The 22,829-nt window shown below is 38.6% G+C and overlaps 1 protein-coding gene across 15 annotated transcripts in view; it reads right to left on the bottom strand.

Annotated features, from left to right (window-relative positions):
- LOC117230474 (glutamate-gated chloride channel) overlaps window positions 1-22,829 on the bottom strand; it is an 86,434-nt gene that overhangs the window by 49,703 nt on the left and 13,902 nt on the right. The gene's annotated exons all lie outside the window — the stretch shown is intronic.

Genomic DNA, 22,829 nt, shown 5'->3' with positions numbered 1-22,829 from the left:
AAGTGTCGGAAAATATCAAAAGAAACGTATTCTGCTTTGAAAATCATTTTATTGGATGTTGAAAAAGCTTGCTTCCAAACGCGTATTTATTCCTGTGGTAATAGTTTCGCGAACATTCGATAACGTTGCTGTAGTTATGGATTTACACTCAGCGTGAATTCTTCTTTTCATATCGTCTTTCGTAGTTGGTGCCGTTGCGGGCGTCTTTTCCTTTACGTAACCCCATAAAAGAGAATCAATTTGTGGTAGACCAGGTGACTTACATGGAAAATAATTTCCAGAGCAGAATACATTCCTTCTGATATCTTTCGACACGTTCATGGGGATGGCTCGCGTAAAGTATTTCCCGCTACAACTCCTCGGCTAAGCAAAATGAAAAAGAATGCCATAGCTAAAACCTTGTTAGCTTTGATAACGTCTGTTCGAACATCAAAAAATTAATATGCCATTCTATTCAAGAAAATATGGGATTAGCATGCTTTGCACCCTTAAGGAACACCCCTACGATATCTTACACCCTAAAATGCTAAGCCCTCTGTAGCATTTAACACCGGAAAATTTCTAGTTGATATCAGCAATGGCTTTGGAGAGAATACGGAGCCCGTATAACACTTTATCTGCCCCACCCTGTATACAGGGTGTTCCACATCTCGATTGGCAAGCGTTGCCAACATGTTTCGAAAGCCATTTCGAGCAAAAATTGTTGCATGCACCATAGGTCGATTCGTGTTCGTTTTCGAGATATGGAAAGAACGGTATACCACCACAAATAGTCTGATGCACTCAAGTTACTCGGCTTTTAACGTTAATCGTTTATTTCATTATTCTCTTTCACTTATTTTTATTTATGTTTGTTTTGATTTATTTACACAAATTGCTCAAAATGATCATGGATACACACCCATGGTGTATGTAATAATTTTTGCTGTTACTCTGCCCCCGAACATGTTGGCGAAGTTTGCCAGTTGATATCTGGAACGTCCTGTATATCAAACGGTAAAATATATTATCGCTATGCCTTTAAGGTCCTTTAGATCGATAGGCTGGCGAGTTCACAAGAAACGTAGTAGATGTAGCTGCTAATTATTACTATTTCGTGGTTAATCTTTGCGGAGATATACATGCTATTCCTATGAGCTGATTTTTACGAGCAACGCGGTATAGAATTGCTTTCGGTTTCGGAATATCGCGACGATAAGTCGCGCCAGCTTTCTCGGAATTGCCACTGACCAGCCATCAGGGTGTTGCCAGCAACGTTAGTAACAATCAACGTTCAACCTTGGCCCCGTGGCCCGATTCGTGTACGCTGCGTGCTAAACCATTCTAACTAACCATTTGTTACGTCTTCCTAACCAGAAGATTATGAACAATAAGACGATCGCTTCTTTAATTTCTCCAATTTAACTGTTCGAAATGGTTCCATCCTTTCGAGAAATACGGAAAGCAGGTTGAAAAAAACGGCCTTCTTTGTTTCACAGAAGGCTGGAATAATCCTCTTTAGGGAGAGTTGCAAGTTTGTCGAATAATTACTCCGTTGGACAACCTATTTCCCTCGGCTAACTCAGGTCAAACAAAAACAGGACGGCTTTCAGTCCTTTTCGAAGTTGGGTCGAGCTGCATTCAAAAAGCCTGACAAAAAAATTTGTCAAAGTTTTTTCATTATTCTAAATCTCTCGGAAGTCAGTGTGAGAAGGACTTTCGTTCCTGGCTGCCGAACTTTCTCGGCGTGTTGTTGAGAAGCTCGAATCGTTTAAAGGATTTAACGCGAATTCAGTGGAAACGAAGGTTCGATCGAGTCAGTTAGTCCACAGCAGAGATATCGATGTTGTTCGAGTTAAATTTCAACTTTGTGGTAGAAGATTAATATTTACACCGTACCTTAGACATCTGTTTTCTCCGAACTTTCTTGAGAGGTGAATCTTAAAATAACCGAATACTCCGTAATCTTCTTTCTCTTGTTGAGAACCGAGTCGGTACACTGCTGGTTCTCGTAAAATGATAAGATCTACGCAAAGCTTAAACTCCACAAAGGTGTTTTCATACTTTCAAGGTAAATACGAATTTCATAAAAAGTAATGTAACTATTCGACCAAAGAACGTGTACTCGAGACAGCGGCTGCAAAAGGTATTTGCGCGTCATTGTATCTATTGTAGCATTTACGACCTGATTAATTAGGTCAACGTGTAATATATTAAAGCTCGTATTATTTGATACCGCTCTTATACAGCTACAAAATTTGGTACCATGAAAACGAAATGTAGAACACGATGAAAAGACTGAAAACTAAAAGAACGATACTTTTTGTAGCCATATACATGTGCATACGTTCGCCACTGATCTATAGGCCCTTTCTTTTTCAAGGAAGCTCGTCAATTATTTACCAAAGTCCAGCGACAACGCGGTGGATTCTTTATCGCGAGAATCGAAAAAGCGACGTTAAAAGCGCTTGTTCGCATCGGCGAATAATAATTTATTTATTGGCCAGTTTGAACGGATGGACGTATAAAACGCGTACTCGACACGACGACGGCGACAGCATCGGTGTTGGACTCGGCGTCGACGTCGACGTGTCACAAGCACGTGAATATTAAACGATGGACAACAGAGTCACGGAACATCGCGGTGTATTAACGTCGGCCTAACGTGTTCGCGTAGGAAATATCGCGTGTACCAGGACCATATGCGTTGATGCCGTTAAAGGACTGGGAACTCGGATCACTGGCTGATCTATGCTCGACCTCCATCCCTAAAAATTCCTGTTCTTCGCACATTCAGTTTGATATATATATATATATATATATATATATATATATATATATATATATTCAACCTGTATTCTCATCTTGGTACAGCGAATGACGAAAGTGTACGAACGCTAGGCTATAGAAAACTTTCACGTATGTGTTATTTACGTCGTATGTGAAACATCTTGAAATTTCACGAATTCTATAACGAGACACAGCTCTCGTGATCGAGTGTCGCGAAAGTTTGAAATCAGTTTGCAATCCGTTTGAAAATGTACATAGTAGTTAGGAGACGTTCATTGGAAACGTATTAACCGATTTTATACGCGTATATTATATACGTAGAGGGTGGGGCGGACGAAGTGTCGAAGCTGTTTCCGGCGAAGCCATCGACTTGAAATCTTCAGACGCTTGAACGGTACGGACGGGCTAACATTTCAGGACGATAAGACAATGTAGTGGTGAGTTCCTTAATCAAGCGTTCTCATGTTCGGACAGGTGTTATCGAACTTGACGACTTCTACTTGAGGCATTGGCTTTTTTTTTTATTTTCCACAGTTAAAAAGTTACAGCGGGAAATACTTTGCGTACAAAGCGTTGAAAGATATCAAAGAAAATGTATTCTGCTTTGAAAATTATTTTAATGGATGTTTAAAGACTCGTCCATTCGCTTTCACGCACACGTATTTATTCTTGCGACAGTATCAGGTCGTCCGAAAAGTTTCTTTCGTTTCACAAGGAAATAGTGGATGCACAACATTTTTCGTTTTATATTATTTTATCGAATTGATCCATTTTGTTCCATCGAGATAAAGATTACAACGTTCGACGGATTAGGTTTCATGTTTGTATAAAGATGCGTCGTTGTAAAAGACGTGCCTGTAAAAGAAAGACACTTTTCGGACAAGCTAATAGCTTCGCCGGCTATATTTGATAACATCGATGATATTACGAATTTACATGTGGCGTGAGTTGCTCCTTTCATATTCTATTTCGTAGTTGGCGCCGTTGCAATCACCGCAAATACTTTTTGTAGCCACCGCGATTCTGCAGTGCCATGAATACTTTTTGTTGTATATGACGTCGTATATGACGCACATACCGTATACGTAAACATTTCTATAAGCGTTCGAATAAGCGCTTTCGCGAGCCATGTACATCTCGAGGAAAGTATTATCTCTTTTTCTGCGAGATTCTACCGTTTCCCTTGGCGTTAGTCGCGTGTAAACCAGTTACGCACGTTTTACAACATCCAATTGGTTCGTGTCGACCAGCTGGGAAATAAGGTTAACGTGTCGAATATAAAGTAACTTGCACGGTTATTTCTACGAAAACTATATAAGTAGCGTAATAAACGTAAACATAGCTTTGCAACTTTTCCATGGAAGAAATTCAAATGATTACTACTTATAGGCGACTCAAAGTTTCCCGCCTCGCCTACGATTTACATTTGCCTACTCTACTGCTACAAAACACTATAGTCGAATGCGGTATACTTATTATATGAAAGGAAAGAAAAAGAGAAAGTATAATAAACGTTCCCCAACTGTCGTAAATTTAATTAAGATATCGCACGATAGATTCAGGGACGAATAATACGAAATTGTTACAAGCAATACGTTACAAGGGTCGATGAAATTATGCGGTGGAAAGGAGAATCGTCAACCAGTGGCATCGATCGAGCATGCTATTTTTGTATATGTGTCCCTTTTCCGTAATAACGAGAATAATGTTATGAAAAAGCATTCGTCTAGACTCTGCACGTCCCGTGTAGATCGATGCCATTAAGTTTTCAAGCTGTGTAAATGTTTCAAATCAATTCCTTTAAAATACAATTCTCTATCGTCTGCTTATAATATATTAACGTATCGTAAGAATATCGGTGGTGGAAATACGTAGATAGACACAGGCGTATGTGTGTTAGTAGAAATACGTAGCGCTATGCATACGCACTATGCGACAGTTTTGTACCTTGGCACCGTTTCCTCGTCACACGATGCACACGTACACGCTTACGACACGAATATCGTTCGCGTGAACAACCGTCCAAAGCCGAGCAAACTCGAGCATTTTCGAGTGTACTAAAGTTGAAGAATATAACGCGACTTTTTATCGCGCGACGACTCTGTGTTCAGTCGGCCAGTAGCAACGGAGTTTTCGCTGGAAAACAAAATGTTCCGTGTTTTTCTTATTCATGCTGATTTGAAAAGCGTTTGATCGAAGTGTGTATAAAACACCAGCTGGGTGTGTTCTTCTCACAAAGTTGTTAACGATGTGCAAAACTTTCCAACTGGGTACACTCTTTATCTTACATTCCAGGGACGATATTTTAAAGAATTTTAAATAACGTGCTGCGACCAGTCGTACCGCGTTACTCTCGCTTTTCGTCCTCAAAGTATCGTTCTTCGGCGCGTAAATTAATTTAGAAGAAGATACGATATTCCTACGTAGCGAATCCGTTTTGGCCAAAAATTTGCGTTCCGCTCGTAATGCACAGCCGCTCGGAAACTACACGCTCGCATCGATAAAAAGAACAAGGAAAATTATAAGGATGGAAATAACGTACCTTGAGCTTAGACCGTTATGATTTACGACCTTACGCAATACCATAGAAATGCTTTGAAAACGTAGAAACTGTGGGAGACACGCGTCGGAAACCTTTGAAATCATATTTGTAACGCAAACTCGATTTCAATCGGCTTTAGCAACTCCTTCGATGGAATTCTTCGTCTTGTATTCATGAACTTTGCGAGTCCGGTGAGCTCTCGATATGAACAAGCTCGATACACGACTTTTCCGAGTCTCTGAAAACTACCAATTAACCTCGACGTCTTTCTGTCGCATAAAGTTCTGTTCTCGATCTACTTCGACGTTCTAAGCACGCGATTCTCGTCAGTGTCGCACAATTAATCGATCTTTCCGAACAATACCACGACGAAAACCTTAATCGTTACTCTAATTATTTTATTACGTATTAATTATTCGATCTGTTTGCAAAAAGCAATGGTAGTCGAATTAATAAAGAAAAATAAAAATGCTGTGACTCTGACAATTGGCGATGGAGCGAACGATGTTTCAATGATAGAAACAGCTCACATAGGTGTTGGCATCAGTGGGCAAGAGGGATTACAAGCTGTACTAGCATCCGACTATTCCATGGGACAGTTTAGATTTTTGGAAAGATTACTTCTCGTTCATGGGAGATGGTCATACTATAGAATGAGCAAATTTCTTAGATATTTTTTTTAGAAGAATTTTGCGTTTACGTTATGTCACATCTGGTTTGCCTTTTTCTGTGGATTTAGTGCACAGACTGTATTTGATCCTATGTATATTTCTGTCTACAACCTCTTTTATACGTCATTACCTGCAATGGCAGTCGGTATATTTGATCAAGATGTTAATGATAAAAATAGTTTAATGTACCCAAAACTTTATGCACCCGGATTACAAAATTTACTTTTTAATAAAAAGGAATTTTGCTGGAGTGCTATACATGGATTTTTTGCTAGCTGTGTATTATTTTCAGTTCCATATGGAACGTATAAGGATGGAGTATCACCAAAGGGCTATGTACTATCTGATCACATGTTACTAGGAAATGTTGTAGCTACTATATTAGACATAGTCGTGACTGTCCAAATAGCCCTTGATACATCATATTGGACAATTGTTAATCATATTATTGTTTGGGGCTCGCTCATTTGGTATTTTATTTTAGATTATTTCTATTCCATCTGTTTGTCCTTGGTAATAGCTACACTTTGTTCGATTTCTGGTAATATTTGAGCCTGACCAAAGTGTACGAATTAACAATTGTATTATTAACGACAACAATAATACAAAGAATAATACAAAAGAACAAAGTATATTAATTAATAATCAGAGGCTGTACCTATTACCTTTTTGCAACGGACTGCAAATTTAAATCACTTACTAAATGCAGCGCTAACGTATTTCACCGTTTGATGTATATACTACTTCTCCGTTTGACTTACAATCGCGTCGATGATCATGAAAGCGAGCTAAGTCAAGAAACGAGTCTATCGCTTATACTTTGTGCTACGTCTGTTTACGTTACAAGCTGAGACAATGTCCGCAAGATGGTGGAAATTGAATCGTTGGATCGAGTTGGTGGTTGAGTCGTTAAAAAGAATTCAGTTCACGTAAGACTCGCCAAACGCAAAACTGTATATATCTCGAGAGAAAAACAATATACGACTTTCATAATCACTGGCACAAGTCAAAATTTAAATCCGAAGATAAAGAGCTTATTAATAGCATAAATGCAATTTATCGATTTAATCGTGTCACGATATTATATTTTATGTGGTTGTTGAGCATTAGAATGGTGTAAGTTAATTCATTGTTTCTTTTAAATGAAACAATATCGTGCCTTATTGTCGTAAAAAAACCATCGTATCGCGACAGAGAATAACGTTACTTAATTATGGAACTTAATTATTTATTTATTTATATACTTATTTATTTAGATGGAAAATAATAATAAACCCTTTGGTGTATAAGATAAGAAAGTACGAGAAGGTTACAATTAACATATGTGTATAGGTTGAAGATATAAATATAAATATAAAAATAAATTTAAGTATACGTTCCAACGAGTGTTTTAAAGAGACTAAGCTTTACCAAATAGATCTATCTTCTGACTGTAAAGAGATGGAATAATCTAGCACACGGTTGAAACAATTAATATAACGACAAGTTAGGCGGTATGGATTAGTGAGAAACAAATTATTATTCCAATACATTCGTCTAAGACATCTCGAGCGAACATTAAGAGAGAACTGCCGGATGATTAATGTAACTAAAGGGAGACTCTTAAAAGTTGAAATACACGAGCAAATTGAAATTCTCAGAATCTTGATTTATATATCTATTGGGTTGCTAACTAAATGATTGCGGATTTTGTCATTAGGTGGTATCGACAAGATCCGCAACCACTTAGTTGCCAAGCCAATAACTCCAGCTGGAGCTCTCTATAATTTGAACGTAAAGACAGTTTGATGAAAAATAAACGACAGAATCTTGACGAACGATGACGTATATTAGAAAAAATAGGAAGCATGATCTACGACATCGATGAAACCGAACGGAAGAAGCAATTTAATCGTGAGAACGATCGCACCTGTTTGACCCTAGCTAGCTTTCCCCATCAGCAGGATCCGCTAGGTCTCTTTCCGCTTCGACATTGTTTTCCATTGAAATTTCATTTCTAAGCTAATTTTAGAACAGTAGGCCATAACAGTCGGGTGTACGAGCTGCCTATCCACGATGCCAATTGTCCACTGCTCGACTTACCTCTATTAAGTTCCGCGCGCGGTTCTCCCACCAACTCGCTTGCCTCGATTATTTTCTGGTCAATCGCGTTCCGATAGCGACGGTAGCCAACGATTCTCAGGATTATCTCGGACCGCTCTCTAGATCCGCTAAAAAATGCATCGAAGCAACACACGATCATAAGCAAACGCGAGCAACGCGCAAGCTACGATCCGAGAACACGTGACGATAACGAGCGATCGATGATGAAATTCAATTCTCGGTTCAAGTGAAAGTGGGAGCCATGCGTCTGGAAAATGATGCGACGGATTTGCCCCAGGGAACCTTGGATACATATAGCTATGTACGTGTTACACGGATATAAATACACGTTTTATCTAATTTCGATCTATCGATTTTCAACTTTGTTTCGCGACTCTGTTTCATTTTATAGATTGCGATACATGGTGTCGATGGTGATCGTATAAAGAGGAGAATAAGTGGAAGAAAAATTCGACCGACTTTAGGTTCACGTGTCGCGGCCGTCGCGTTTTTCACTGCAATCTTCGACGATCTAACTAAGAACCTCTGGAAAACTGATAAGGTTCGAGTCAATATTCCGTGCATATTATGATTATGGCTGATCACGTGAAATATCGTTTAAGGTACAATTATATTCGCAACGAAAATTATTCAGCAGCGCAGTTATTTCCCATGTAATTTATCGTTAAGATTATCCCTCTGAAAAAGAGAGATACCGTTATGGCATTTTAATCGAGTTTTAATTTCGTGTAACAATTGGAGAAGTCACGGGAACAGGAAATTGTCTAGTTAAGTACAGAAAAAGATAAATTCTTTTATTAGGGCCGTGTAGCTTTACGATCGACGTTTCGTTGAAAGGTAGGCGAATAATATGGACGGTCAACGATGCAAATAAATTTAATTGAGAAAATTCAGATTATATTAAAGTACCGAGCGTTCTTTTCATTTATGAAAGGGAGATCAGTGTCCAGCCAATAATTCGCGAGTTAAACGATCCACGTTCTAATTCTAAACGGACATAAATTATTTATTTTGACTGAATATCAATGTCTGTCTCCGATAACGGCGGTTTGAATTACGATATCGAAGAAATCGACATCAAATATACGGGAAATAGGCTCTGGAGACCGCTAGATTTCATCGAGATCGATTTATTCCCGATACAGCCGAGTCTTATTGAAATCTTATCAAGTTAAAACGATTCAACCGATCGATCGATAAATTCTGTAATTGCGATATTAGTGACGCATCAATTTTAGCCTAATTAAATTCAATTTAATTATCCTTCGATAATCAATAATCATTCGCGCTTTTTATCGAGTGTTTTGACCGAAAGATATACATATAACAAGCATAACCACATCCATTCACGAAACCTGTAAGCTTAAAAGCGATCTGACGTCGATCAACGCTGCGTCCAATGATATTCCATTAAGCATCGAGCAATGAAATAATTGCGCAAATGTGGGGAAAACGCGAGATTATTAAAAAGAAAAGGTACACGAAGCAACTTATTGTTTTGACAAAGCGCAAGAAATGTATACGATTTTTAGCGATAGAATTTCTGTAATTTGAAAAGGAATAATTCATTGCAGTGATATAAAAAAACACCTCGATTTCCTAAAATTTCTTCAAATTCTATCTATTCGGATGTATACGGAAAAACAGATAGTAGCGAAAAAATATAAAATTATAATACAATAGAAGTAACGTAATGAGAATTTAATAGAATTTAACGCGTACGAATTCAGTGTAAATTAGCTACGAAGTAATTATAAATGAAATATCGTTTTAACGCAACTTTGCTTCTTAATGGGTTAAAAGACACCATATTACGTAGATGTAGCCACCGCTTCCTCACCGCTTTAATTAACATGGAATTTAGCGTGGAAAGCATAAAAAGAAGATTCTTTCTTGTTAAGGGACCAAGCTCGAACGCTTTGTAATTTATGGACCGTTGGGCCTTCGTGTTGTGCTTAAGGCTCGTTCTTTCGCATATATTTTATCGAGAGGACCTTCCATCCCTGACAAGTGCCCACTCGATTGCACGAACCGATACCGTAACCAAGAGATCCGAAGATATTCTTGTACCTAGAGCATCTCTAACTATTCTCGTTCTTCGCACTTCACCTCGGTCGCTCGTTTTACAAATCCTCCCGACGTAATAATTCAACTCGACTAATTTACAAAACTTGTATAAACCTGAAAAATCATTTGGCAATGGTCAAAAAGTTTAGCAATTATTATCTCGTTTGAAACATTGTTTGATACACAAGAATGGTAATCTTATCAGTTTCGTGTAAGAAAATTAGGTATTTTTTAATCTACATTCGTCGTTTCTTTCGATCGATATTTCCAACAATTCTCAGATTCGTATTGTTGTTGTACTCGTAGATACTCGATTTCGCGTATATTATACATTGTTTTACATTGTTAGTGATTCAGACTCGGAGCAGATGTTTCGCGATCTTTCGTGCCAATCGCTTCAAACACAAACTTAGGGTAGAAAACTACGATGGTTAACGTAATCGTATAACTGCAAATAGTTTCAACGATCGTTCGCCACGCTCGTCGCAATTCTGCATGAAGAAAAAATTCTGTTCGATCGATCGTCCCCCCGATACCTTGGATTAATTGTCATATTTCGAACGAAATCGGTGGATGTCGTAAACACTTGTAAAACCGGTAGTTTATGCCGTAGAAATATCAGCGAAATAAACGAACGGAAAGAAGAAATATTCGGTAAAATGGATGAAATAGATGAAAGATTCGAATATACGGAATGGCCCGACCTTCGGCAAAGCCATGACACGGTGGTATCTTTCCGTGCCAGTCAGACTAGCTTCCACGGGCATTTTCAATCAGCCTAGCCTAATATTTTTACAAAGACTTTTGCAAGCCATTCGTACGCATCGTTGATCATTTCAAAGGATTTCTAATGCTTTCTGGTCATTGAACGATTACGATATACGAACTCGCTGTATGTAGGCCAAGGTTTTCTGAATAGAGCACGTTCAACTAAATGTGCACCAGGTGGAAACGATATAGGTAGGTCGTAAAGTAAAGTGTTAAGTAGGGTCGCTAATTGATCTAACTGCAGCAGGGGTTATACGCGCTGCACACGCATGCAGGCACCTACGTCAGCCTTTTAAATCAATTGAATACCACCCCAGGGTAGAAAGCACGATATGTCACATTCCCACCTTTTTTTAAATAAATGCAAAAGAGACCGTAGTCTACTTATGCGAGTGCTTTAAAATAGAATAGCAAAGCGAAAGAAAGTTTATAGTTAGCTAAGCAATTTACTTGCCTATATGCGCGTGTTAGTATAACTTTTGTGTTAGATATTTTACACCATGTTGCCGATAGCTATCTATTCCCAAGTATATGTATCATATACCATACAGTGGTCGAAGTTCTCATCGAGCCACTATATTTTTTGATAAAATATTATCTATTTAGATCTGCAGATGATACACATACAACTTATTGAACTTTTGAACTTATCGAAACAGGCATACCTCATAGCATCGTTGTGGGGCCAGTAATATACACGCTATACACTGAAAATATTACTACTATTACCGAGGCCACAATATTTAGATCTGCAGATGGTACACATCAAATATTATCTAATTATTCCGTTTTGACGACGATGGAAATTTCGACCACCGTATCTACTCACTGCTCTTGTCAGATACGATCTTGTTTCGGTGCATGACCTGCCAAATTCGCTAAACACGCTACAGAAAAGGAAGACCCTTGCGAAAAAGAAGTTCTAGCTTTCCTCGACGATATATATTGGTTTTTACCACCTACTATAGGTCGAACGTCTGTCGCGTTGACTATTCGCGTTATGGTCGCTAATAAAGTTGAAAATTTCATGCGACCTTAAACTTGCAATTAAACGACAAAATTTTCCTCCGTAAGACTACACCGCTTTTCTTACTTTCGTCGACTACCGTAGCTCGAATTAAGAGTCTCGGTCTCTGAAGCTTGTAAACTTCTACTATTGGCCAATTGTACGATCACGCTATAAGAAACGAAAAGCGAAACTTCGACGTCGTGTACGAGTGGCAATTTAGTGTAATAAGGAGCGAGTTGACTATGGAGAAAGAAAATGGGGTTAATAACCCGCTTGAAGAAGCCCTGCTCTACCATTTTACGTGCTTCTTCAAAAACGACTATCCCGTTAAAAAGCAGACATTACGAGATGACACTATAGGGCGGAGATACGTCCCATTATCCCCATAATTGTCTACTCGTAGTTTCCTACTCTCTTCTGTCTTATGTCTTAAAGCTTATGCCGTATTTCTGTAAAGTGGGACAATTACATGCGCATATATGGATATCCTGCGTGTAATATGTAGGACATCTTTCTTTTATCGCAAACATCGCGCAAAATAGGTTCGAAACTGTCTTTATTTTTCGCCAGAATTTAACCAGCGTTCTGAACCGATACGTATTCGCACGAACGAGAAAATTTTGTTCGTGCAGTGGCGATAGTTGCTCGGAAATTTCGCTGTATTATAGAAAATTTGGTTATTTTTTTCCTATAACGTGGCATGTAAAAATACATTTTTCGAGCACGTTCAAATTTTTATTCGACGCAACGATAATTACAAACTAAATTACGTCGAATTTTTCCACTTATTAACACTTTTCTCGTTTATGCGCTCGTCGCTGTACGTTGCTGTAAATCGAACAAATACTTTTCTTTTTTAGAACGTATCGCAAAAATATTCGATTTACGAATCGAGGTAATGCTTCCAAAAGAATTGACATATCCAATTTCGGAAATGCCGATGCGATCGAAATACAATACGTACGATGCTATATCGAAATCCCGTTGTTCTTTACCGGCACAGTTGTACGCATTTTCAACTTAATCTCGACCGGTTGAATTTTTCTTCGGATTAACTTTTATCTTATTTATATAAAAATGCTACGTAAATTGTGCCTCCTCATCCGTGTAAATAGGCTATCAATCTTATAGTAAATATAACGTTGCGGTATAAGTTGATTGTGAACGGTGCTTTCAAAGCTTACCGAAGATAGCAATAAAGTATTTTCATTATTCACTTAATGAACAAACATTTAGAAATTAATGACGGTCACTATAGGCGAATGCTATAAACGCGAGTTGTAAAATTCAATGGACAGAATGGACTAAAACGTTTTCCTTATTTTTTTAATGATCGAACATTTAGAAATTATGACGATAGCCACTATAGATGAATGTTATAAATGGAAATTGCGAACTTCCATGGACGCAAGTTACGTATAATAGCGACGATATTTTTCCCTATAAATATCCCGATCAACGTTATGAATAACGTAACGGTATCATCGTTATGAATAACAATCAGTTAATCTGTCGATTCATTTGCGCGTATGGTCTGCGTCGAAATGTCGCGTAGATCGAGCAAATGGAAAAGAATCCTCGCACGCCACAGTTTCGTAATCGCGTCAAGCGTATCAACTCGTCAAGCTTATCGCTAGATATATCTGATTAATTCCTTCGTTAGACGTACGAGAGTACTCATCTTCGCAGATAAACGAAATTAACGATCGATAGTAATTTCCAATTACATGTTACAATTCGCACGTACTGTTCACACCGGTCTGACAACACGAGAACACAAGCAACACGATCGTTCACATTTTTCATTTCACGCTGATAATAAAAATCTTGTTTCGTTTCGGAATTTCACCGAGTGCACACTCGAAACACCGTTACCGAACGCTATAATTAATGGAGCAATTGGTAACCAGGGCGATAGCATTATTATACGGTGCAAGCGAGTTGTAATCATGATTATAATCCCAAACGTGCTCTCGTTTTGCACGTGCAGCGTCGATTAACGCGTAACGATAACGCAACCTCCGAGTAAATTGCATGAAAGATCGTAGCCTGTTAGAAATTTCAACGCCAAAACCGAACAGCTCTACTGTGTCATCGATTAATCGAGAGCGAAGGAAGCGTCGAAAATCGTATTACGTTGCTTGGAAAGCGTTTCGACGAGAAGAGACCACGAGCCTGTTCAAAAAATAACTAAGGCTTATCGGTAGAAAAGGTGCATATATTTTTGAACGATACATCGACTTTTGTAAATACCTTCGAATGTTGCCGAAATTTGGCTACGAAACTTCACGACAATCCGATATATCGAACAATTTCTCGGACAATCTCGTTAAATCCTTTTTCCTCCTAGTTCTCGCGCAAGACGTTACGATCGCGTAAAAATTACAATTCACCAGGATGAAAACTACGTTTCGACGAGAACGTTCAGCCGTTTTACGACCAGTAATATTCATTTTTTAACGAGCCAATGTTTAGATAGCTTAGCCTCGTACTGGCTCCGACCGACGCGATACTTGCTTCGAGAAACTTTACTGCGTGCAAAAGGTTACAATTTGCAGTTATTATAAATGAACGAGATGCATATTAAATGGGCGGCCTTGACCCCGTAAACAGTATTTTCGTGATTTAGCCGAGTGTCCTTCGTACATTCTTAAAATAACTCACAACACAGAGACTCGCACCGATCCCAACAAGACTTGGCACAGCTGTACCGGCATTGGTAATTAAATAACGAGGCTGATCTTCCATCTGAATATCAATTCCTTCATCGCCTGCTAATTATTTACGCTTGGTATTCTTGAACAACCTCTGATACGAACGAAAGTCAATCTTTCGCGATAGGAAATATATGATCGCGAGGTATCGTGTCATTCTGCGTGCACTTACCAGTTGTTTGTTAACGTGACGGCTCACCAAACTTGTACGATCGTGTTACGCGCGTTGTTATAGAAAACATTTTGAAATTTCATTGGCAGACTTTTTATCAATTTTCCATAATTTGTTTTGTTAGGAAAATTTCATTTAAAAATCTTCTACGATAAATGTTCAATTACTTTCACCGAACATTCTATACATCTGTAACGTATTTGTGTCTTCAGTTTCGAAATGATTTGTTTCAAACTTTAGCAATGTGTTCGTAACAATCGTACCGTGTATTGTACAAAGTCCTTTGTACGGCACGAATAATAAATTGAGAAATTGTTCGTATAAATATCCAAATACCTTTGCCGGCTATTGTATTTGATCAGCGTAACAGAATGAACGTCACACGCTAATTATATATTAATTGAAAATTCCGGTTGCAATGGTACGTCGTGTAAACGCTAATTCCGATTAAAAGCTAGTGGTAGCCTGATGAAAATAAGGATAATGCAATGATTTATTTAGACGAAAAGCTCTCGAACCTAATAGCTTTCGAGTATTTCTCTGTATCCTTTCACGAGAATCATGGAGGCTAATACTCCTGGGCCAAAGTGGGAACTAAAAGCGGTGGTAAATGGGGTCGGTCAGTCTTCGATACCGTTATACGCAGCAACCTTCTCCCTCTCCTACTCTTTCGCTTTTCCACCCTCTGACGTCACAGAGTAGACAGAGAATCAGCTCTCTCCCACCCCCTCCTCTTAGCTTTCATTTCGGGTCAACCGAGGTCGAGCTATAATACCGTGTTCGACTTACGTTCTCTTTCTCTTCTTTCATACTCGACGAACAATACGAACGGTCCGTTCCTTCTGTCGTCTTCCTTTGGATCCGATTCCTCCAGCGTTCGCGTTCGCAACGCTTGCGTTCAGATTTTCAATCTGAAATCCAGCGGGTCCCGCTGATCACGGTATCGTATAGACGACAAGGAAGCGATTCCGCGTGAAGAAACAAGTCGAAGATACAAAGGAAGGTTTTTCGCATGACGTCTCGTTCTCGAGGAAATCGAGTTTGTTAAAATTTGTCAAGTACAGCCGCGGACAAAAATAAATGGACAGTAAGTAGTAGTAGTAGTAGTAGTAGTAGTAGTAGTAGTAGTAAGTGGAAGTAGATACGATCGAAGTTTAATCAAACTATTAATAGTCGGTGCGCGTTCATACGTTCTCGCGAGCATCCAAATTCTGACATTGTGCGAGTCATCCCTTGGATATAATAGATCGATAATTTCATTCAGTGCTTCTTCTCGCTACCTATTCGAGCTACCTACACGCTACCTACTCTGGTGACACAAATAGTACTTACTCCTGTTAGCTGCAACAACACAGTGCAGGCTAAGAACAATGTTAAGACAGCGTATGTAGAATTTTTAAAGCCTACTAGATGCTATACAGCAACAACGACACCCCAGTGTTATGTATACTTGATTCGTATTGTGGTGGCACTCGACCACGGAAATTTCCAACGGCTTCGCGACACAAAGCGCTATACCTTCAAAGCGTAAGGCCGACAGGCCTAACGTACCATCGATATCCCTATGATTCTTTCGCCGAATATTCGGAAGAATACATACGCGGCAATAGTCGCGGACTTCTAACGAACGCGCGCGTAGTGGGGATATCGAGGGGTAACAAAGAAAAGAATCTGTTCGGTTTTGAACCAAAAGATTCGTTCTGGCCCGAGCTGCGAAGTGCGAAAGGTTCAGCGATGCAAACACAATTAGAGAAACAAGTCGTCGACTCTTGAGAGTTCGGTGTTAATCGTTATTTGTTATTAATCGTTGTTAACCGTCGATCGTGGTTAATCGTTATTTGTCGTTAATCGTTAGAAGTTTGATAAACGTTATTGTCGAAAATCAAAAGTATTTGTTGCGGGCATGTTCAGCGACGATCACCTCGGTATTAATATTTAGAATCTGTATTATAAAAATACGTATTTGACGAAACTTGGTGGATAGCCGTTTCCACTACCTGCCAGCTTATTTTTGTTCGCTTATTTTGTATATATTTCACATAGAATTACTGTTTCGTCGATTGCGCCACCATTACTCTGTATATCCTACTTGTCACATTGTCAAGACGCACGTCGTTCCGTAGTCTGAAATGAAATTTGTATATCGAACTGGTTATTTCGTTAGCTTTAGGGATTTCAGTCCTGACACCGCTAATTTTATTCGCGTCTCAGTTGCAATGGGTGCACACTCGACAAGCGGAAACGAAATCCAGCTGTGCCATTGATAGACCGGAAACACGGTAGAATGGCCTGACTCGTCACTGGCAGCCTCTGACAGCTCTCGATAAAACTTCTCTGACAATCGAGGCGAACGCCGAGAAAATCCGCGCTTTACCCCCGATGGCTGTTGCTGCAACATTTTCCATACAGAGCCCACCTACAACGTGGGCTTAACTTTTAAACGAGCAGCTTTAAAAACCGATAGAAACTTCGCCGTTAATCCTACGGAAATTCTATTCATCCCATCGTTTTACGTGTCGCGTTACGCGTAATAGCCATGAAAGGGAACGATACGCTTGTCAGAATAGCCACTCGGGTCATTCTCCTTCTTCGTTCACTGAATGATTAATACAAACGCATAATATACAGGCCGTTTCATAATACGCGGCACCCACTTGGGAAATGGACAGGGGACGCAAAAGCAACGTAAAAAGTCCATACAAACGCGTGTCCCACTCGACCCTGTTTCAAACATGTAGCCACCCACTTTCGTGTTACGGGAATCCGCAACAGCTTATCTTCGTGCAAGGTGCTCGAAATGGCTACTGTCGATGGTTCGTCGTGTCAAAAAATTTCACAATCTCTCGGAAATTCCAGACGCACGTCGATTAAAACGGATGGAGGATAGCCACTTGGAGCGTAGTTTATCGTACAATTATCGAAACGTTAAAGACACAAAAATGGCTATAATAATGGCAAAATTGGTAAAGATACACGATGTTGAAAAATCAGAGATATTAAAAAACATGATATTGAAAATTATCTAAAGCGCATATTGATCCCTCAGATATCTGGGTAACAGAACGCTTAACTATAGAAAAACCTTAGATATACTGATATAATAAAGTGGTATCATTGCGATAAAGACGATAATAACAACGATTTTATAAAAATGGGAAAAAATGGAAACAGCAAACGAAAATAATGAAGAAATGATGAAACAATCGTGACATTGGGAAAAAAGCTTCAACGGTGCGAAGTACAAAAAGAACTCTAATCTAACTCTATGCAGTTATTTATCCCGAAGGAATTATGTGACTCGGAAAGCAAAATAACATGCGATTCATCGATATTTCAGGAATCTATCGATCAATTCCAATCTGTATATGACTAAATAAAATTTCTAGGGATTCTTCTATTATCCGAACGCTTTTGTATCCCTGTTAGTTCTGATAAGAGAGGCTCTAGTGTATCAGGATATCTGCATATCTCATAAAAAACACGGTAATTAATTTAGATGGTCAAAGATTAAACGGTCGTCAAGATTTCGAATATGTAGAAAAAACTTCCTCTACGATATATCGATGCTCGCAATTCCGTGGTTTCAACCCTTCGCGAGTAAACTGGATCGTTAAAAATCGAAATGAAATTTCATCCTTGAATTTCTTTCTCGTAAACGTTTGTCTCGATCGAAAAATAATTGCTTCGAATCTCTGCAAACGTTTCGCTGGAAAATTCCAACGTATCTTAGAAAATGTAAAAGCTTTAGGTAGGACAGTCTAAGTAAAGAGAGCAACATTAGATAAACTCTACATTGGTAATTCATACTAATCAACGATGTATTTTCTGCCTTTTCTTATTTTCCATTTCCATACTTATCAATGGAGAGGTATACGAGAATATGAGAAACGAATGAAACATCATTCGTGAAAGAAAAAAGAAACGAACAAATGCCAGATCAAATGTGTTAGAAAATATTTTTTCAGTGAAAAACAGGTGGTTTATTTTTAACTGAATTGCCTGCTTCAAAGAATTTCCTGTACACACAGCCCTGAATAATTGACGAACCGACTCGTGGTTTTACGACCAGCAATGTACAAGAGACAACAGTATCGCTCAAGATTAATTCAAACATTTACTGCTGAACCAACATAGCCGAGGTTCTTATAACAGCGTTTCGAAGTTGAAAGAAAGAAAATTCCACCGACGACGATGAAATATCATTTCATCCTATCGTACGATACAACATGGAACAGTTTGCAACTTAAATTACGTATTCGTGTATTTAATTTACGGGATAAAGTCCCATTAGTGTACATAGTAGCGCTCAAGCGATTAATATTATTGTCAATATTATTGTCAATATTACTGTCAATATTTAAAGTTCTTAACATTGTATCGATAATATATGTATACTGATTGTCTAGAGGATCTCTTATGTACGATAATGTTGAGAACCTTAAATATTGACGATAATATTGATCGTCTGAATGACGCTCCTTAAACCCTTAACCTACGATTTACGTTCGAGAATTTTGGACCGAAAACGTAAACAAGCTATTATACAGGGTGGTTGGTAACTGGTGGTAACAAGCGGAATTTTTCGTTCGAGGCTTTGTTTTCGAGAAAATCGACTTTGAATTTTCGCTCGGTACGCGTGCACTTTATCGTGTCTCGTTATAAGGGATCTCACTGTAGATCGTTGTCTCGATGGAAAAATTAAAAAAAAAATTTTTTATTCTATATTTTCGACTTCTCTTTTCGCGTAGAATCACCCCCTTTCCGTTTGTACCACCAGTTACCAACCACCCTGCATATTATATTTGGCCCGATCGTCGTAATACGGGCTAAGAAATATTCGGCGATTCCATGTTATTGTCAATAGAGAAAGTAAGTTGCTAATTTTGGATATTGATTTTTTATCTCGGGTATACAGGCTGCAAAGATTAAGAGTGTGCAGCATTTTCGTGACATCTTCAATAATCTCACAAAGAGATGTTTCGAGCAAAAGTTAAACAAACTCGAAACCTGGTTGCAAACAGCAATAAAAAGAATTTTTCAACAATTTGCTTCTTCAATAAAAAGTCACCTTGATTTTTGCACATGGCACTGTGTATTTTTGACTTGATAGGGTTGTAGCTAACGCCAAGACGAACTCAACGACACGTTACGCTATCGCTTTCGCACGACCTTTTTGCAATTAGAAACGTTAATATGGAAAATAATTTTATTTCAACGAAATTACGTATTCATAGGTCGTAATACAGTAAGTCGTTGAATCCGTCTCGGGGTCAGCTGCAACCCTATCAAATCAAAAAATACACAGTGCCATCTGCAAAGATCAAGGTAACTTTTTATTGAAAAAGTCAATTTTTCAAAAAGTTTTTTATTGCAAATTCAAGGCAATTCGAGGCTGACTAATCTTTGTTTCAAACATTATTTTGTGAGATTATTGGAAATGCTACAAGAATGGCGGATGAAATATTCCTCAAAAAAATCTCTTACACCCTACAATTTGTATACTTCATAAATATTGTTGAAAAAAATAGTTGTTATTAATTAATGTGAAAGGAAATATACTTTTACTATACAATAACTGTAGCTGAATGAAAATTCCTCTCATACAGACACCTGGATTCAACGTAGTTAAGTGTCTCGAAGCCGCATCTCTTCAATATGTATAAACGTGTTAGAACGATTTTTAATTGGAATGATCTTTGATTAAAAATCGAGAAACGATCATTTGGTTAAACAACAAAGTGTACCAAGTACGCAAACACCTACGAAAGTTTGAGAATGGGAATTCTGAATCGAACAAAAGGTTTGATACATTGCCAAACGTATCTGCAACTTTACGCGAGCGATTAATAGAGCCTGAGGCAAAGAATCTTGAATTATAACGACTTGGTACACGTGTTAATGTGCTAGCAAACTAATGGTTCGTTCTTTTGTTCGCGATAACCGACGGTACGTGATAATAATTTTCGCTTGTATTTTACCTATGCCGCAGCAACGATGACCTATTTCTTGGAATAGAACCAATCGTCTTCGTGTCTACCCAAATATTTAGAATTTTAAGATGAGTTCCGCATATCTCGCGTAAACGCGATGCAGTTGTTCGTGCGTCTTCTTCCCAGGGAAAAATGATAGTTCTCTTCGTACATAGCAAACTATATTTCTTAACGCGCCAATGAAAGATTTCAAAACAAAACCTTCCGAGACGTAAGTATGGAAAAATGAGATACGGTAGAAGTTCGTTTATCCCAGCACCGAACGAGCCAATTTTTGTTTACTGTCGGTTATATGAACTCGTACCTGAGCCTTTATTATCCGAACTACGCTCGTGAGTACTTTTAGTTATTCAGTTTTAACGCGTACCCAGAAGTCGTTGTGTTTTGTCCAAGCTGATATATAATTTAACACAGTTTCCGTGAGAAATGTTGCTCAACATCGGTTATCCGAACGTCAACCTCTATTATCGAGACTCGTAGCAGCGGTTGCTTGGAGTTGCAAGTGTTTCTCTATTGTCCCGGAACATTTTACCGGACGAACCAACTTGTACCGTATTTTATGTTCAGTGTAACTTTTTTCACAGTAGATTTCGTTATGTTACCCACATCTGATTTGCTAAAGGACGAGTTCCTTCGCTTTTCTGCAGTTATCTGATAGATACGGTTTATTGGAATGATCTAGCAGAGTCTCGTTTACAGGAAGAACCTGGCTTGCTTCTCTTTCGCTATGGACGATGCTCGATATGTTGAGTAAAACGCACGTTTTCACAGAGATTCGAGTTTGGTATTGCCAAAAGAGTTCAGTACAGGACAAGCCAGTCTACAAGTTCGACAAACATCCTTCGCGAAATTGTCAGTGCATACAGCGATATGGCGCAATTAATTTCTTAATTAATGGAGAACGAACGCAGGATAATTGAAGATATTGGGCATTCGAGGTAAAGGAAACAACGAAGTTTTGTTTTGATTTGAACCGTAGAAGGCACGAAGAAGGTAAAGAACACAGTAGGATTATTCCTCGGCGTAATACGTAAGAGGATATTTATTATTTATATAGCTGTTGCGGAGTTTCATCCTCTTAGCTGGCCAAGCAACGTTGTTACTCGTAAAAAATGTAAAAATGTCAGCGAGCTTACTGCGAAAGCGAGAGAGAGAGAGAAAGGGAGAGAGAGAGAGAGAGAGAGAGAAAAAGTATTTTCGAGTATCGTCATCAAGAGAAAATACTCGTTCCATTTCCCTCCTCGGGACATAGATTACATAGAAGAGCGCTGGGTGTCGAGCAAGATAAGGAAGAAAATTCCTAGAAAAATTCGTCAAATGCCAATTCGAAATTCCATCGCAATAGAATACGCTCTAAGATGCGGACGTTTTGTAGAAATTGAAATTTTTCTGGCAACGAGTAGAGAAATGAAGGCCAAACAGAAATTTGTATCGTTCTTTATAAATACCATAACGAACGCTTCATTCTTACAATTCTGAAGCAAAATTAAATACAGCAGCCGAAATTCTATCAACATTTATTTCTCTGGAGTAAGAAACATAAACTGTGAGTGAAACAGGGATTTCTTTCAACACCTTTTACGAGCTTTTTTTAACGTTCTGTGCGTCCGCAAACTTCAAAGTTGAATTATACAGGAGAAATTGCAAAATACACAGCATTCAATTTTCACAAGAACCAAAGCACCGTGTCTGCGCCGCGAGGCAATGCGCCACAATTTATCGCTCTCGTTCGCATCAATCGAATTTCTTCTTTTCCTAACAACGACAAAATCGCGCTGCAGCCGCGTCGTCAAACGCGCTATTATAAAATATAAACTGAACGTCCTCTTCGTAAGCGACAAAACTGTACGGCGACAGATCGTTGCCAGTGTGCCCATTGCCTTGTAGCGCAGACACGGTACTTTGCTTAAGTAATACAAGTCGAATAAACAATAATTTAACGATAAGTAAATACCAAGTCGATGCTAAAATATTTATCGATCCATACTACATTACCACATTAGTTTATCCGTATAACTTTATTT

This window comes from Bombus vosnesenskii, unplaced genomic scaffold (assembly GCF_011952255.1).
Source record: "Bombus vosnesenskii isolate JDL3184/JDL3185 unplaced genomic scaffold, Bvos_JDL3184-5_v1.1 scf7180000013267, whole genome shotgun sequence".
Lineage (NCBI taxonomy): Eukaryota > Metazoa > Arthropoda > Insecta > Hymenoptera > Apidae > Bombus > Bombus vosnesenskii.
The sequence above is the reverse complement of the archived record's forward strand: the minus strand, read 5'-3'. Positions and strand labels throughout refer to the sequence as shown.